The sequence below is a fragment of the Heptranchias perlo genome, chromosome 20 (assembly GCF_035084215.1).
Source record: "Heptranchias perlo isolate sHepPer1 chromosome 20, sHepPer1.hap1, whole genome shotgun sequence".
NCBI lineage: Eukaryota > Metazoa > Chordata > Chondrichthyes > Hexanchiformes > Hexanchidae > Heptranchias > Heptranchias perlo.
In genome coordinates, this window is record NC_090344.1 from 7,538,872 (window position 1) to 7,555,729 (window position 16,858).

The window sequence follows — 16,858 nt, forward strand, 5'->3', positions numbered from 1 at the left end:
AATTATGAGGACGGGTTGCTGAAACTTGGTTTTTATTCCATTGAATTCAGAACATTGAGATGTGATCACATCGAGGTGTTTAAAATAATAGAGGGATTCAATAAGGTAGATTACAGAGAAATGATTTCTTCTGGAGGAGGAATCCAGAACAAGAGGGCATAAGAAATAGGAGCAGGAGTGGGCCATACGGCCCCTCGAGTCTGCTCTGCCAAACAGTCAGTGCATGGCTGATCTTCAACCTTAACTCCACTTTCCTGCCCGATTCCTTGATTCCCTCGGTGTCCAAAAATCTCTCCATCTCATTCTTGAATATACTCAACGACTGAGCATCCACAGCACTCTGAGGTAGAGAATTCCAACGTTTCATCACCGTCTGAGTGAAGAAATCTTTCCTCATCTCAGTCCTAATTGGCTGATCCCTTATCCTGAGACTTTGCCCCCTAGTTCTAGAATTTCCAGCCAGGGGAAACAGCCTCTCAGCATCGACCCTGTCAAGCCCTCTAAGAATTTTAGACGTTTCAATCAGATCACCTCTCATTCTTCCAAACTCCAGAGAATATAGGGCAATTCTACTCAATCTCTCCTCATACAACAACCCTCTCATCCCAGGAATCAATCCAGTGAACCTTTGTTGCACCCCCTCGAATCAAATATATCCTTCCTCAGGTACGGAGACCAAAACTGTACACAGTACTCCAGGTGTGGTCTCACCAAAGCCCTATACAATTGCAGCAAGACTTCCTTACTCTTATTCCTCAATGCACTTACAATAAAGGCAAACATACTATTTGCTTTCCTAATTGTTTGCTGTACCTGCATATTAGCTTTTAGAAAATATTCTGCTTTTCTATTCTTCCCACCAAAGTGAATAATTTCCAAATTTCCCCACATTGTACTCCATCTGCCACCTTCTTGATAATCTTAAAATTAGAGCTATGTCATTTAAGAGCAAAACAAAGTGGAAATTACAAACTCACTTCCCCAAAAGGCTGTGGATGCTGGGGCTCGATTGAAACTTTCAAAATTGAGATTGATAGATTTGTGTTGTTTGAGGGTTGCAAGGGATATGGAACAAAGGCGAGTAAATGGAGTTGTGGTACAGATTAGTCCTGATCCAACTGAATGGTGGAGTTGGCTTCAGGGGCTAAATGGCGAATTCCTGTTCCTGAACCCAGTCACTGACACCAATCACCTCCATTCTGAAAAAAACACCACAGTCACTGACATTAATCTTAACCTGTCTGATACAAACCAACCCCCATACTCACTGACACCCATCTCACTGAATGGTGGAACAGGCTTGAGGGGCTGAATGGCCTACTCCTGTTCCTAATGTTCCTATATCACACTTAAGTTGCTAACATTCCTCTTCACAGTTCTTAATGCTCCCTATCTTGGTGTCCTCAGGAAATGTTGATCTTATGCCCTTGTACCTAAGCCCAGGTCATTGCTCTGTATTGAGAAGACCAATGGTCCCAACACTGCCCCTGGGGGACACCACCGTTTACATCCCCACAGTCTGAAAAACATCCATTAACCACGACTCTGCCCTTTATCCAACTTCCCATCCACACTGACCCACTCCCTTTAATACCGTGAGCTTTAATCTTATCAACAAGCCTCCTGTCCGGCATCTTCTCAAACACTTTTTAACAATCCATCTTCACAACATCCATTGCATTTTATCCCTACACTGTGTTATTTCCTCCAATAATCCCTGCTGTCTGTCCTGAATTAATACATTTTAGAACAAATGTTGAAATCTTTGCTCCACCCACACGGTTCCATCTGTTTAAAGCCACAACAGAAAGGGCCAGTTTTCCCCTCGAGTTTGACATCAATCAGGTTTAAAAATGATGTGGAGATGCCGGTTATGGACTGGGGTTGACAATTTGTAAACAATTTTACAACACCAAGTTATAGTCCAACAATTTTATTTCATAATCACAAGCTTTCGGAGGCGTCCTCCTTCCTCAGGTGAATGTGGAAATGAAATCCTCGGACATTTCGCATTTCTAAATCAGAGAACAATACCTGATGATTACAGATCGTCTTTCCAACTGCCCGTTGCCAAGGCAATCAAAGTGTTCCGACAGAGAGGTGTTACCTACAGGGCCACCGAATATACAAACAACCAAAAAGAAGAAAAAAACAGAGAGAGAGAGGCAGAAACATAGAAACATCCGGAAGGAAGAGAAAGACAGCAAATGACCCGTTATATTAAAAACAGATAACTTTTGTTCGCTGGTGGGGTTACGTGTAGCGTGACATGAACCCAAGATCCCGGTTGAGGCCGTCCTCATGGGTGCGGAACTTGGCTATCAATTTCTGCTCGACGATTTTGCGTTGTCGTGTGTCTTGAAGGCCGCCTTCGAGTACGCTTACCTGAAGGTTGGTGGCTGAATGTCCTTGACTGCTGAAGTGTTCACCGACTGGGAGGGAACCCTCCTGTCTGGCGATTGTTGCACGGTGTCCGTTCATCCGTTGTCACAGCGTCTGCATGGTCTCGCCAATGTACCAGGCTGTGGGGCATCCTTTCCTGCAACGTATGAGGTAGACAACGTTGGCCGAGTCACAGGAGTATGAACCATGTACCTGGTGGGTGGTGTCCTCTCGTGTGATGGTGGTATCTGTGTCGATGATCTGGCATGTCTTGCAGAGGTTACCGCGGCAGGGTTGTGTGGTGTCGTGGACGCTGTTCTCCTGAAAGCTGGGTAATTTGCTGCGAACGATGGTCTGTTTGAGTTTGGGTGGCTGTTTAAAGGCGAGTAGTGGAGGTGTGGGGATGGCCATAGCGAGGTGTTTGTCCTCATTGATGACATGTTGAAGGCTGCGGAGAACATGGCGTAGTTTCTCCGCTCCGGGGAAGTACTGGACGACAAAGGGTACTCTGTTGGTTGCGTCCCGTGTTAGTCTCCTGAGGAGGGCTATGCGATTTTTTGCTGTGGCCCGTCGGAACTGTCGATCGATGAGTCGAGCGTCATATCCCGTTCTTACTAGGGCGTCTTTCAGCGTCTGTAGGTGTCCATCGCGTTCCTCCTCGTCTGAGCAGACCCTGTGTATTCGCAGGGCCTGTCCATAGGGGATGGCCGCTTTGACGTGGTTAGGGTGGAAGCTGGAAAAGTGGAGAATCGTGAGGTTGTCCGTGGGCTTGCGGTAGAGTGAGGTGCTGAGGTGCCCGTCTTTGATGGAGATTCCTGTGTCCAAGAAAGAAACTGATTCTGAGGAGTAGTCCATGGTGAGCTTGATGGTGGGATGGAACTTGTTGATGTTATCGTGTAGTCTCTTTAGTGATTCCTTGCCGTGGGTCCATAGAAAGAAAATGTCGTCGATGTATCTGGTGTATAGTGTTGGTTGGAGGTCTTGTGCAGTGAAGAAGTCCTGCTCGAACTTGTGCATGAAAATGTTGGCGTATTGGGGTGCGAATTTGGTCCCCATGGCTGTTCCGTGTGTTTGGGTAAAGAACTGGTTATCGAAGGTGAAGACATTGTGATCCAGGATGAAGCGGATGAGTTGTAGGATGGCTTCCGGAGATTGGCTGTTGTTGGTGTTGAGTATTGATGCTGTCGCAGCGATGCCGTCATCGTGGGGGATACTGGTGTATAGTGCCGAGACGTCCATCGTGGTGAGAAGTGTTCCTGGTTCAACTGGTCCGTGGGTACTGAGTTTTTGTAGGAAGTCTGTAGTGTCGCGACAGAAGCAGGGGGTTCCCTGTACGATGGGTTTCAGGATGCCCTCGATGTATCCAGAGAGGTTCTCACACAGGGTTCCGTTGCCTGATACGATGGGACGTCCGGGTGTGTTGGCTTTGTGTATCTTTGGGAGGCAGTAGAAGTCTCCCACGCGGGGATTACGTGGGATGAGAGTGCGTAGGATGCTTTGAAGGTCTGGATCTAAGGTCTTGATCAGTTTGTTGAGCTGGTGGGTGTGTTCTTTGGTCGGATCTGCGGGTAACCGTCTGTAGTGTTCCTGGTTGTCCAGTTGTCGGTATGCTTCTTTGCAATAGTCTGTTCTGTTCTGTATGACTATGGCTCCTCCTTTGTCCGCTGGTTTGATGACGATGTTGCGGTTGGCCTTGAGAGCGTTGATGGCGTTGCTTTGTGCTCGGGTGACATTCTGGACTGTCTTCTGAGTGCGGCTGATGAATCTGGCATTGACGCATTTCCTGACAGCTTGAGCATACATGTCCAGCTGAGGGCAGCGACCCTCCGGAGGAGTGCAGTTTGACTCTTTCCTCTTCGGTTGCTGTACGGCGGATCCCTCCGTCTGCTGTTCCGGATTGTCGATTGTCTCATTGGGTTCGCTGCTGAAATCTTGGGGTTTGTGGTAGAATTCCCGGAGCCTCATTCTCCTGATGAATTCCTCTGTGTACGCCGCGAGACGAGTGGGGTCCATTTTGGTAGTGGGGCAGAAATTGAGCCCTCGGCTGAGAACTTCGATTTCGTCTGGTTGAAGGGTGTGGTCGGATAAATTGACAATAGACTTCCCTGTGGTTGCAACCGTGGTACCAGGGGAAGCTTGGTCGTTGCTGGTGGTGATGCCGAGTTTCTCAAGCTTCCTGCTCTTGGTTTTCATGTAGGCAGCGTAGTTCCGTTGCCTCGTCTGTTTGGCGGTATAACGTAGCTGGTCTGCTGTGTCCTGAGTACAGGTTGAGAGTATGGACTCTATCTTGGTTTCGAGGTTGTGGCGTCTGCTGTAGAGTTGGTGTATGAGATGGTTGCGGAGTGTGCGAGAGGTACTGCGGCAGAGTCTCTCAGCGTAATCCGAGTTGTATGTGGACTTGAGTGGGTTCGTGATCTGGAGTCCTTTCGGGATCTTGTCTGCTTTCTTGCAGCTCTGTAAAAACTTGATGTCTGTGTCTAAATGCGCGATCTTCTTGGATATCCTTTCCACTGTGAGCCGGCAGTTTGTGGTGTCGATGGTAGTCATGATGTGGAGATGCCGGTGATGGACTGGGGTTGACAATTGTAAACAATTTTACAACACCAAGTTATAGTCCAGCAATTTTATTTTAAATTCACAAGCTTTCGGAGATTTTCTCCTTCCTCAGGCAAATGTTTCAAGATCTCCTTGAAGCCTACGCATTTAAACATATTGAACAATAATACATGGTGTTTACAGACTGCCCCTGCAACTGCCCGTTGCCAAGGCAATCACCGTGTTCAGACAGAGAGGTGTTACCTGCAGAACCTCCGAATACACATTCAACAAAAAAACAAACAGGGAAAAAAAACAGAGAAAAAAAAAAACACAGAGAGAGGCAGAAACATCCGGAAGGCAGAGAGAGCCAGCAAATGACCCATTATATTAAAAACAGATAACATTTGTTCGCTGGTGGGGTAACGTGTAGCGTGACATGAACCCAAGATCCCGGTTGAGGCCGTCCTCATGGGTGCGGAACTTGGCTATCAATTTCTGCTCGACGATTTTGCGTTGTCGTGTGTCTCGAAGGCCGCCTTGGAGTACGCTTACCCGAAGGTCGGTGGATGAATGTCCATGACTGCTGAAGTGTTCCCCGACTGGGAGGGAACCCTCCTGTTTGGCGATTGTTGCGCGGTGTCCGTTCATCCGTTGTCGCAGCGTCTGCATGGTCTCGCCAATGTACCATGCTCTGGGGCATCCTTTCCTGCAACGTATGAGGTAGACAACGTTGGCTGAGTCACAGGAGTATGAACCATGCACCTGGTGGGTGGTGTCATCTCGTGTGATGGTGGTATCTGTGTCGATGATCTGGCATGTCTTGCAGAGGTTACCGTGGCAGGGTTGTGTGGCGTCGTGGACGCTGTTCTCTTGAAAGCTAGGTAGTTTGCTGCGAACGATGGTCTGTTTGAGGTTGGGTGGCTGTTTAAAGGCGAGTAGTGGAGGTGTGGGGATGGCCATAGCGAGGTGTTTGTCCTCATTGATGACATGTTGAAGGCTGCGGAGAACATGGCGTAGTTTCTCCGCTCCGGGGAAGTACTGGACGACAAAGGGTACTCTGTTGGTTGCGTCCCGTGTTAGTCTCCTGAGGAGGTCTATGCGATTTTTTGCTGTGGCCCGTCGGAACTGTCGATCGATGAGTCGAGCGTCATATCCCGTTCTTACTAGGGCGTCTTTCAGCGTCTGTAGGTGTCCATCGCGTTCCTCCTCGTCTGAGCAGACCCTGTGTATTCGCAGGGCCTGTCCATAGGGGATGGCCTCTTTGACGTGGTTAGGGTGGAAGCTGGAAAAGTGGAGCATCGTGAGGTTGTCCGTGGGCTTGCGGTAGAGTGAGGTGCTGAGGTGCCCGTCTTTGATGGAGATTCGTGTGTCCAAGAAAGAAACTGATTCTGAGGAGTAGTCCATGGTGAGCTTGATGGTGGGATGGAACTTGTTGATGTTATCGTGTAGTCTCTTTAGTGATTCCTTGCCGTGGGTCCATAGAAAGAAAATGTCGTCGATGTATCTGGTGTATAGTGTTGGTTGGAGGTCTTGTGCAGTGAAGAAGTCCTGCTCGAACTTGTGCATGAAAATGTTGGCGTATTGGGGTGCGAATTTGGTCCCCATGGCTGTTCCGTGTGTTTGGGTAAAGAACTGGTTATCGAAGGTGAAGACATTGTGATCCAGGATGAAGCGGATGAGTTGTCGGATGGCGTCTGGAGATTGGCTGTTGTTGGTGTTGAGTATTGATGCTGTCGCAGCGATGCCGTCATCGTGGGGGATACTGGTGTATAGTGCCGAGACGTCCATCGTGGTGAGAAGTGTTCCTGGTTCAACTGGTCCGTGGGTACAATGTTTACGGGGTGTGCTGTCCAATGTTTGTGGAATCAGTGTAATTCAATTTGATGCATTGAATGGCGTTTTCTGTAACTTTCTATTTAGACCCTCTCCAGTTTAACATAGAAATAGGTCTCAATTTTTAAGGACTCCAGTGTGCAATGTTTGTGGTATCAGTGAAATTCAATCTGCTACTTTAGTCTATTCCTTCTCCAACCCAAACTCTTGTCGTTAGATTTGTAACATCACCGAGTTCAAAATGGGATAGTCAGTGATATAAATAAATCAGTAACAACCCCGAAATCTCAGCGGGTATATTTGTTCCAATACTCAGTGACCATCTCGATTTCCATTGAAAATTTCAATCAGCAAATCCCAGCGGGTATTTTGGGTTTGATAAACTAATTTAATTGCTTGACTGTTTCCTGGAAATGATACAGTTGGGATTTCCTTACCCGTACCGGCAATTGAATCAATACATTCGTTCATTTCGCAAATGACAGTTGCAGAAATAAATAAATCTCGACATGTAACATAGAAAAGCAACTCTTCCTGTCATTAAAAACAAATTACGCATTTATTTTATTTGCTTACGTTTAAATGTAGAACATACATTCAGAACTGCCCTCTAAACTTAAAAAATGGTAAAACAATCCCAGATTTCAAACACAGAGCATGATGCTCATGTATAAGTAAGATTAATCATTACTTTGTGAAATTTGCATTCTAATTGTCTTTATGATGTTACGGAAAATATTTCTAGATGTCCGTCCCCAACTTAACGGAGAAACTAAGATGAAAACCGAAAGGATTTTTCAAAAACTATTTGGAGCGATTTGATGGGTTCCCCATCTCCTTTCTTTAATTGATACCTTTTGCTAATTGTTCATCTTGATCCGTTTGCTTCATTTTTCCTCAGTTATTTATGGTTCATTTTCTACCTGTTAACGTTGTTAAATATTTGATTTGTTTGTTCCCTCCCTCTTGACTTGTGATTTGTTGACCTCCAGGTAAAAGTCTGAAACAGAAATGTGTTTATATTCAGGAGTGACTCTGAAGTGTGAGACCGAGAGGTGATGCCGGATGTGTGACCGAGAGAACAACTGCTGGAGGCAGAACTGTGCGTAACCCAACATACCCTGTATGGCATTGCACATGGTAGGCCGGATGTTTTATGTTGACTGAACGGCTATGTGTACAACACACAACGGATTTTACTGCTGGTTTAACTCCACAAAGTATAATCACCATAAATAACCAAAGTCTCAGATCAGTTAGAATTGAATTACTGTTGGTGAGGGGAGTTTGTACATTGAAAGGAGTTTATACATTTAAAGCTCCAGGTAAACCTGCAAACCTCTCTCGCCTGTGGGTGACGTCACCATGAGGTGTCTACCTTTCTTTGCGCTTCTGGACTTCTGAAATGTGATTGAACCTTCCCAAAAGTTTCCTATAATTAGTGAGGAAGGAAGGTATCAGTGTAAATGGGAGATCTAAACGTGGTTGTTTCACTGGGTACCATGGGAACCGGATACATTGCTCATTCCAGTTATTTGTTCAGCAGGAAACATAAATCATTCTCTTTAACTGTACTCGCCCGAAGGAAAAGGAAACAAACAAAACTGCTCAGTTCTTTGTTTTCGCTTCTTCTGCTGGTTTACATTCACTCACCGAGAAAGTGAGAGAGAGAGAGACTGAGAGATTGGATTGGCCTTTTCACTTTGTAATCGATTGCACTTTGTACTTATTGTAAGAGACGGTTCCACCCAAACTATCCTGTGCCTGATATTCTCATTAATACCAAGATGTGTTCAAAATGAGTTTCTACCAATTTTACAAAAGCTGTGCAGCGAAAACTACTTTGAAACGAGTTTCGCTTTGCAACCTTTAATAGCGATGGGCTACTGGTTGTAAGTGAAGAAGGTTGTACACACAGGCCTTTGGATCAGTATCCTCGAATCGTGTTTCGGACACATTGTATGAGAGGTCCGTCTGCACAGTGAAGGAACATTTCCGCATTGAAGCTCTGGAATCCTTTCCTTGTTGGCTCCGGAATTAATACAAATACCGCCCTTTGTTATTTTGTTGCTGAATTCACAAATTGGGTAAATATCACATTGGAGACTTAAGACAAAAAAGGCCCCGACCAAACGGGCACTTTGAGCAGCTTCGCCACGGAGCCAAATCAAGCTGCAACTTCACGACCTCCCCTCACTGATACCTGTCAGATACCCTCCACTGTCTGTTGGAGTTTTTGGCCGTTTTGTACTTTTCTGTTTGTCGCGTCGATTTCGCTGTGTTCACCAAAACCGTTTGTATCTCTCGCTCCGATAAGCTCGCTGTGGCAATGTGTGGATTGATTCTGAATGAAAAATGAAATAAAAGGTCTTAATTATCAGGTGGGCCAGTGGCGCAATGGATAACGCGTTTGACTACGGATCAGAAGATTGTAGGTTCGACTCCTACCTGGCTCGGTTTTATGGAATTTTCCCCGTGACACTGGGGAATGAATGAGTCAAACATTAGAATTAGATATTGTTTATGGTGAAGCAGCAAATAAAACAAACATTCCATTTTGAATGGTTCAGTTTCAGTTATGTAAAAAAAAAACTTTGACCACAACGTGATTCCAACAAGCCGCCTTTTAGGTTGATGTCAGACACACTAACATTGCAGCACGAGGTGTCGCCACCGCGCAGATGGCCTTCATGTGTTTCCGGGCCTTTCAGACACTTCGTGTGACACAAGAGCTTTCCAATCCCCGCCACCTCCTGAACATCGAGGCGTCCGGCAGAAGCAGCATTCACCGCCAGGACCGATATCGCGCTCCCTTTGCCGGTCTGCAGGAAATCCGATGCTGAAAATACAAAGCAGGACGGACAGTATCTGGAAAACAGTTAAACTTTCAGTGTTCAGACTTTGGTGAGAACTATAAGCAGGAATTTGGGTAGATATTAACTGGGTGTGTAGTCGGAGTGCGCTGTTCCTTTATAAACTGTGGGAGCGTAGATATCAGTGCGATGTCTATATATGAATTGTGGGTGTGTATATATGAGTGAGATGTTTATATATTAATTGTGGGTGTGTCTTTCCGAGTGTGATGTTTATATATGAATTATGGGTGTGTATATATGAGTGAGCGAGTTTTTATATGAAATGTGGGTGTGTATATGTGAGTGCAATGTTTAAATATGAACTGAGGGTGTGTATATCTCAGTGTGATGTTCATATATGAACTGTGGGTGTGTATATATGAGTGCGATGTTCATATATGAAATGAGGGTGTGTATATATGAGTGCGATGTTTATACATCAAGTGCGGAATGACCTGAAGTGACAATTCCACCCGGGGTTATATGTTGTTCCAACGAATGACACAAAGTTCAATTAACATTAGTCGGAAATCACTCAGTTGGGCGGGCGTTAGACTAAAGATCTGAAGATCTCGGGTTTCTGTAGTTTTAGTTATTTACCCGTAGCCCTTCATGTTTTTCCCTTCAAGTACTTATCCAATTCCCCTTTGAAAGCCACGATTGAATCTGCCTCCAGCACTCACTCAGGCAGTGAATTCCAAATCTTAATCACTCGCGGCACAAAAGCGTTTTTCCTCATATCGCCTTTGATTCTTTTACAATCACCTTAAATCTTTGTCATCTGGTTCTTGGCCAATGGGAGCAGCTACTCTGACTGGACCCTTCAAGATTTTATCCACCTTCCCCTTAAATGCATCTATGTGATTTGCCTCAACTACTCCTTGTGGTAGCACGCTCCACATTCCGACCACTCTTTGGGTAAAGAATTTGATCCTGAATTCCCTATTGGATTTATTAGTGACTATCTCATACTTATGACCTCTAGTTTTGGACTCGCCCACAAGGCAAGTGAAACCATTTTCACTATGTCGACCCTATCAAACCCATTCATTATCTTAAAGACTTCTATCAGGTCACCCCTCGGCCTTCTCTTTTCCAGAGAAAAAAATCGTAGCCTGTTCGTCCTTTCCTGATAAGTCTCTCCTCTCAGTTCTGGTATCACCCTTGTGAATCTTTTCCACCTTCCCCAATGTCCCTATATCCTTCTTATAATATGGAGACCCGAACTTTGCCCAGTGCTCCAAGTTTTGTCCAACCAAGGTTCACTACGAGTTTAATATAACTTCTTTGCTTTTCAATTCTATCCCTCTAGAAATGAACCCCAGTGTTTAGTTTGTTTTCACGTGGCCATATCAACCAATGTCGCGACTTTTAGTGATTTGTGTATCTGTGTCCTTAGATCCCTTTGCTCCTCTATCCCATTTAGACTCTTATTATCCAAGCCGTATGTGGCCCACTTATTCTTCCGACCAAAATGCACCACCTCACACTAAGCTATATTTAAATTAATTTTCCATTTACACGCCCATGCTGTAAGGTTACGAATGATTGCCTGTATTTTTCGCATTTTTCCTTTGTATTAACTGGAACTCCCAATTAGGCGCCGTCCGTAAATTTTCAAAATGCACTTCCGATTCCCGTGTCCAAATCAATAATGTAAATTTTGAACAACAACGGCCCCAGTACCGATAAATTTTGAACAATAGAGATCCAAGCACCGATCAATTGTGAACAACAATGGTCCCAGCACCGATAACTTGTGAATAACGGTGATCCCAGCACCGACCAATTGTGAACAACAGTGAACCCAGCACCACTAAATTTTGAACAACAGTGGTCCCTGCACCAATAAATTGTGAACAACAGTGGTCCCAACATTAATTAGTTGTGAACAACAGTGAACCCAGCACCGATCAATTGTGAACAACAGTGGTCCCAGCACCGATAAATTGTGAACAACAGTGGTCCCAGCACCAATAAATTGTGAACAGTGATCCCAGCCCCGATCAATTGTGAACAACACTGGTCCCAGCACCAATAAATTGTGAACAACCGTGGTCCCAGGACTTTTGATCTTGAACTACAGTTGAGACTTCTGCAGGAAATAAAAAGAAGCGCCCAAATCGCTCCACGTGAATCTCAAGCACGTGGGGAAGAAGTTCAGTGCAAACAATCAGGAATTTAAAGGCACTTCAATGACCTGCACTTTCTTTGAATAAGTTTTGTTCGACATTGCATTCGAACCTGAAATCGCACTCGGCTTTCATATCACCGAAGCACAGTGTCGCCGCTTTGTATCTGTCTGCCTGTAAGTGACGAGGTTGGACTAGGCACGGTCTGATCCAATTTTTGAAATCTCACCAAACGCCAGGGAAATGAAACTTAGAGTCGAACTGTCCCCGTAAGTGATGAGGTGAGGGGAATGTCGCTCCAAACAGATCGGGATAGAGCGCAATGCAGCCACACAGGAGCTCCAAATCCACCCTCTCGCCAGTCGGCAATTACAAATTTTAACCGAAATATCCATTGGCCCAGAGTCACCCACTGAAATCGAGTTTTTCTCGGACACATTTTTTTCTTAACATTGGTTTAAAAGTGAAAACTGCGGTCCACTTCACTGCACGTGCAAGAAAGAACATTGTAGACGCTGCCCGCGTGCAGCAAGATCTGGACAACATTCAGGCTTGGGCTGATAAATAGCAAGTAGCATTCGCGTCAGACAAGTGCCAGGCAATGACCATCTCCAACAAGAGAGAGTCTAACCACATACTCTTGACAATCAACAGCACTACCATCGCCGAATCTCCCACCATTAACAACCTGGGGGTTACCATGGACCAGAAACTTAACTGGACCATCCATATAAATATTGTGCTATAAGAGCAGGCCAGAGGCTGAGTATTCTGCGGCGAGTGACTCACCTCGTGCGTACCCAAAGCCTTTCCACCATCTACAAGGCACAAGTCAGGAGTGTGATGGAATACCCTTCACTTGCCTGGATGAGTGCAGCTCCAACATCAGTCAACCAGCTTGGCACAATCCCGAACAAAGCATCCCACTTGATTGGCACCCCAGCCACCACCCTAAACATTCACTCCCTTCACCACCGGCGCACCGTGTCTGCAGTGTGTACCATCCACAGGATGCACTGCAGCAACCCGCCAAGGCTTCTTCGACAGCACCTCCCAAACCCGCGACCTCTACCACCTAGAAGGACAAGGGCAGCAGGCGCTAGGTAACACGGCCACCTGCACGTTCCCCTCCAAGTCACACACCATCCCGACTTGGAAATCTCTCGCCGTTCCTTCATCGTCGCTGGATCAAAATCCTGGAACTCCCTACCTAACAGCACTGTGGGAGAACATTCAGCACACGTGTTGCAGAGGTTCAAGAAGGCGGCTCAACTCCAACTTCTCAAGGGCCATTAGGGATGGGCAATAAATGCCGGCCTTGCCAGCAGCGCCCACATCCCATGAAAATATACAAATTGTCGAAAGGTTACAGCATGGGAGGAGGCCATTCGGCTCTATCAAGAGCAATCCAGGTAATCCCACTCCATCGCCCTTTCCCAGTAGCGCAGCATTTTTTTCCTTTCATGTCCTTATCCAATTCCCTTTTGAAGGCCATGGTTGATTCTGCCTCCATCACATCCTCGGGCGATGCATTACTGATCCTAACAACTCGCTGTGTAAAAAAGTTTTTCCTCATGTCACCTTTGGTTCTTTTGCCAATTACTTTAAATCTATGTCCTCTGGTTCTTGAACCTTCCGCCAATGAGAACAGTTTCTCTCTATCGACTCTGTCCAGACCCTTCATGATTTTGAATACCTCTATCAAATCTCCTCGCAACCGCCTCTGTTCCAAGGAGAACAATCCCAGCTTCTCCAATCTATCCACGTAACTAAAGTCCCTCATTCCTGGAATCATTCTAATAAATCTCTTCTGCACCCTCTCTAATGCTTTCACATCTTTCCTAAAGTGCGGTGCCCAGAACTGGACTGAATACTCCAGTTGTGGCCGAACCAGTGATCATGACTTCCATACTTCTGTACTCTATGCCTCTTTATATAAAGCCCAGGATCCCGTATGCTTTTTTAATGATTTTCTCAACGTGCTCTGCCACCTTCAACGATTTGTGCACATAAACCCCCAGATCTCTCTGTTCCTGTACCCCTTTACAGTTGTGCCCTCTAGTTTATATTGCCTCTCCTCGTTCTTCCCAGCAAAATTTATCTCTTCGCATTTTTAGCGTTAAATTGCATCTGCCACTTGTCGGCCCATGCCACCAGCCTGTCTATAACCTCTTGAAGTCGATGACCATCCTCCTCACTGTTTATTTCCCTTCCAAGTTTTGTATCATGTCCAAATTTTGAAATTGTGCCCTGCACACCCAAGTCCAAGTCATCACTTTATATCAAGAAAAGCAATGGTCCCAGCACTGACCGCTGGGAACACCACTGTGCACCTCCCTCCAGTCAAAAAAATATCACCATCACTCTCTGTTTCATGTCCCTCAGCCAATTCTGCATCTGTTGCGACTGACCCCTTTATTCCATTTGCTGCAATCTTAATGATAAGCCTACCGTGTGGCACTTTATCAATCGCCTTTTGAAAGTCCATATACACCACATCAACTGCATTACCCTCAACGACCCTCTCTGTTGCGTCATCAAAAAAACTCTATCAGGTTAGCTAAACACGGCTTTCCCTAATCAATCCACACGCGTCCAAGTGACTGTTAATTCTATCCTGGATTACCGTTTCTAAAAGTTTCCCCACAACTGAGGTCAAACTGACTGGCCTATTGTTGTTGGGTTAATCCTTACAACCTTTTTTGAAGAACGGTGTAACATTGCAATTCTCCAGTTCTCAGGCACCACCCCCGTATCTATGGATGTTTGGAAGATTATGGCCAGAAGCTCCGTAACTTCCACCCTTACTTCCCTCAGCAAATTGGGTTGCATCTCACCAGGACCGGGTGATTATCTAATTTAAGTGCAGCTGGAATTTCAAATACCTCTTCTTTATTATTTTTTAGCCCATCAGTAATTCAACTATATCTTCCTTTAGTGAGTCTCTGGCAGTATCTTCTTCCTTGGTAAACACATGCACAAAGTCCTTTTATTTTATTCGTTCATGGGATGTGGGCGTCGATGGCGAGGCCGCCATTTATTGCCCATCGCTAATTGCCCTCATTTAGGATCTCGGCCATCTCCTCTGCCTCCATGAGTAGATCTCCTTTATGGTCCCTAATCGGCCACACCCCTCCTCATACTACCCGTTTAACGTTTACATGTCTGTAGAAGACTTTTGAATTCCCTTATATGTTGGACGCCAGTCTATTCTCATACTCTCTCTTTGTCCCTCTTATTTCCTTTTTCACTTCCCCTCTGAGCTTTCAATATTCTGCCTGGTGAATGAATGAATAAAAAAAAAACATGTTAGGATTTCCTTCAGTCTGAAACAGGAAGTTACTGGTTGATTAATCGCGATTTGAACAAGCATTCGTCTTTTTTACAGAGCGAATGAGTTTTGCGTAATTGATAAAGTGAATCATTTTGTAAAAGTTAATTCCCTCAACGGGAACCGGAGCCGTCTCCCGCACTGAGAGCATTTGCAGAAGGCAGCTCTCTTCTGCGATTTTCCTATAACAGCTCCATCGGTAGAGTTTCCGTAGTGTCGTGGTCATCACGTTCAGCTAACCCGCGAAAAGTCCCCGATACACAACCAAACGGAAATATTGTGGAAAAAGTAGTGCACTCAGAATCACTAAATATAAAAAAGGAAGAATTCACTCTGTGTTTCGATATGAATAAAATACAACGCCTCACAGAACCGGTAGAGTTTCCTTCCTCTGCCCAGTTCTACACACACTCAAGCACTACACATATACCGACAGTATCTCTCCCTCACTCCCGTTTCCTGCCCTGACGGTACAGGAAGCCCCTCTCAAAGCTGCACATTGCGACTGGTTTCAGTTGATTTGTGAAAGATCATTAAATAATCCTGCAGCGCTGCCTCGGTTAATAACTACAGTTATAAACAACATTGCAGCCGCGGCAACAAACACATCAGTTTTTCGATGTTCGATGTTCCCCAGCTCCTGGATTGTGTGAGGCCACGACAGCAACTTCATTCAGGCCGTCTGTCCGGCCTCGCTCTCTCCACTCACACGTTAGACCAAGCGAGATAGGAGCAGGTCTAGGCTATTCGGCCCCTCGAGCCTGCTCCGCCATTTAATGAGATCATGGCTGATCTGATTTTTACCACAACTCCACTTTCCCGCCCTTTCCCCATATCCTTTAACTCCCTCACTGATCAAAAAATTTGTCTCACTCAGCCTTGAATGTATTCAAAGACTCGGCCTCCACAGCATTTTGAGGTAAAAATTCCAAAGATTCACAACCCTCTTGGAGAAGAAATTCCTCATCATTTCCGTCTTAAACGGGCGACCCCTTATTCTGAGACGATGCCCCATAGTTTTAGATTCCTCCATGAGGGGTAACATCCTTTCAGCATCTACCCTATCGAGTTCCCTCAGAATCTTGTATGTTTCAATAAGATCTCCTCTCATTCTTCTAAATTCCAATGAGTATAAACCCAACTGTTCAGTCTTTCCTCACAAGACAACCCTTCCATACTCGGAATCAACCCAGTGAACCTTCTCTGAACTGCCTCCAATGCAAATATGTCCTTGTTGCTGGTGGAAATCAGAAAATTCCGCTTCAGACAAAGCATTACTGCCCATCCCTGGGAAACAAGATGCCACGGAAGCTTTGACAACACATCGCAGGCATCGTTTGAACCGCAGTTGTTGCTCCGATGCAAAGCAGAACTTTGTAAAGCCAGCTGTTTCAAAATTCATAGCCTGAACAGGGACTTGAACCCTGGACCCTCAGATCACTACCCACCTTAAAAGTCTGATGCTCTACCGACTGAGCTACTCAGGCGCTACATTCAAAACGATTCTATTATACAGATCCATGGTAGGACTCTAACTTATCCCTCGGAGATGTCGAACCATGGTGAAGATCCGATTTATAAAATTCTCAGTAACGTGTTGAACATGACGTACGAAACATGGACTCCGAACTTGTGATTTATAATTCTTTTTTCTGCCAAATGTCTTGTTATTAGTGAGCACCAATTAAAAAAACACTTTACCCAGTGGCTCAAAAGCTAAATTGTCCCACACGGGAGATGGAAAATGCCTCTCGACCTTTCACCGTATGAACATCTGTGAGCTGAAC

General features: G+C 45.4%; 2 non-coding genes and 1 pseudogene across 2 annotated transcripts; 1 reads left to right on the top strand and 2 right to left on the bottom strand.

Moving 5' to 3' along the window:
- The window catches only part of LOC137335598 (zinc finger protein 850-like), a 103,796-nt pseudogene that overhangs the window by 1,593 nt on the left and 85,345 nt on the right, over positions 1-16,858 (bottom strand).
- Positions 9,137-9,209, top strand: trnar-acg (transfer RNA arginine (anticodon ACG)). Its single transcript has one exon. It is a non-coding gene; the product is annotated as a tRNA-Arg (tRNA).
- On the bottom strand, positions 16,474-16,558 carry trnak-uuu (transfer RNA lysine (anticodon UUU)). Its single transcript is given in 2 exon segments — positions 16,474-16,509; positions 16,522-16,558. It is a non-coding gene; the product is annotated as a tRNA-Lys (tRNA).